Source organism: Raphanus sativus, chromosome 2 (assembly GCF_000801105.2).
Source record: "Raphanus sativus cultivar WK10039 chromosome 2, ASM80110v3, whole genome shotgun sequence".
NCBI classification, from domain to species: domain Eukaryota; kingdom Viridiplantae; phylum Streptophyta; class Magnoliopsida; order Brassicales; family Brassicaceae; genus Raphanus; species Raphanus sativus.
This window is the reverse complement of record NC_079512.1, coordinates 3,028,854-3,031,197: the sequence shown is the minus strand read 5'-3', so window position 1 is coordinate 3,031,197 and position 2,344 is coordinate 3,028,854.

The window sequence follows — 2,344 nt, the reverse complement described above, 5'->3', positions numbered from 1 at the left end:
ATATTTTAATAAAATAAAAGTTATATTTTATAAAATATTCAGCGATTATTTATTTTAAATATCTCTTATTATATAGCTTTAAATATATATGCACACATATTTAAATATATAAATTTTAATATATTTCGAATTTTGTTTGTTTTATATAAACATGTTATACTGCAAAAATAAATTTGTTAATTAACCTGATAATAACTAAATTTAAATAAAATTTTAATGATTTGAAAGGAGTGATATCTCTATAATATTATTTGAGAAGTCACTTTCATATGTGGCGTTCTCACGTTAATTTTAAAAATGGTTAATGACATGCATAATCTTTGTAAATTAGAATTATTATTCATATATGTCAACATTAAGAGCTTTTTGTTATATTTCCTTTTAATAATATTTTCAATTTTAATTTCATTTTTATTATTTTATCACAAAACCTATAAATATAAAAAAAATTCACAAAAATATATATTACAAATAAGCTAATTTCCCAAAATATAATTAATTAATATATTAAATTATCATGAAACCGTTCATCGATCACCCAAAAGATAATTAATATACTAAATGGTCATAAAACCGATCATAGATCATTAAACATATCAAACTGATCTCAATTCTAATACTCCAAATCAGAAGTTCAGTTGAGTGAATAACATAGTATTGTTTTATATTTAGTTGTTATACATGTAAAATACAAAATGAATTAAAGTTTATATATAAGAACATAATATTAATTTAATTTTATAAATATTCATATCCCTATATTACCAATTTAATTATAAAACTAAAGTAAAATATATAAAATTATTATAATTTCTTTATATTATAAATGTTTATCCGTGCATGGGTACGGGAGAATCACCTAGCGTGGAATAATAAGGAATGTGTACAAGAATATTTTTTTACGAATTGTGAAGGAAAAAATACACATGATATGTGGAATTAGGATCAGTGTATCTATAGGATAGTGATATGAAATAAAACCGTACATATAACACACTAGAAGGATACAAGTACAACGACTTATTACCACGCGCGTGGCGGCTGTCTTGCTATGGGTAAAACACCGTCCAATCTCTAATAAGAGCTTCTAGAGCATTCAGAACATGATTAATGAAGTTTTCTTATGACAGAATATAATAAATTGTCTCTTAATTTTTAACTAAAAAAATTAAGAACCAACTCTTAAATATCTTATTTAAGAATTGGTTTTTAATTTTTTTAGTTAAAAGCTAAGAAACTTTTTTTTTATTCCGCTAAGAATCTCACTTTAAGAAGTCCCTATTAATCATGCTCTCAAACCATCACTCAACCTCCTTCAAAGTTCAGCAAACGAATACAAGGAACTAAAATCAAAATCCAAAAATTTGAAATGTTGTCGAATCCTCGAAAACAATTCTTCCGAAGGGTTGAAAATTTATTTATAGGTACTGTACGTTGTGTGTTTCTTATCTAAACCATTCTTCAAAACTTTTCTTTTAATTATAATTTTTTTGTGAACCAACACAAATTAACTTTGAAGAAAATAAAAAGCAAAACGCATTGAGCCAAATACTCGTTTAGGATTTCTTTTTATTGTGTGAATAAATAATTTTACAAACCCTTAGATCCGTATTTATAGTAGCCTCAAAATTCAATTTCCTTTTCCCTATAGGAATATATACTTATATAGAAAAAATAATTTTTCTAAACCGAAAAGCATACCGTACCAACAAATGCTGAGTTTTTACGGGTGCACATAGATTTAAGACACAGATGCAACAAAATTTAATTAAAATGCAACCCAAAACATTGACCAAAATAATAATAAATAAATAAATGCAACCCAAAACCATATACCAGAACAAGGCTCCCGGCTAACTGTGGGAGAAACAGTAATCCTCTTTAAGTTCTTACTAGATTTTGATCCGCACAACCGTACAGTTTTTTTAATTTATATACTAAAATGTTTTATTTTATATAACAAAATTTACCAATAACTTATATATTATGTAATTCTATAATAGCTATGTTTATGTGGCTTATATATTATTACTACAAAATTTTGTATTTTTGTAACGAAAATTATTTTGGAAACTTTATTATGTAACAATATTACTTTACATACTTTTTTATTTTAAATTTAAATTTTTTTTGAAAGCAAACTAAATTGGACCTCTATATTAGAAAATATTTTTTTGAGATACTGTAAAGAATTTCTTTTAAAGAAAAACTATAATGCATTGTACTTCAAAATATGTTTGTAGTAAATATCATAATTGAGAAATACACTAAGTTATCAGTGAATATATAATTATAATACTTTATATAATTTTTAAATTTCCATGTATAAATCAAAACTAAAATA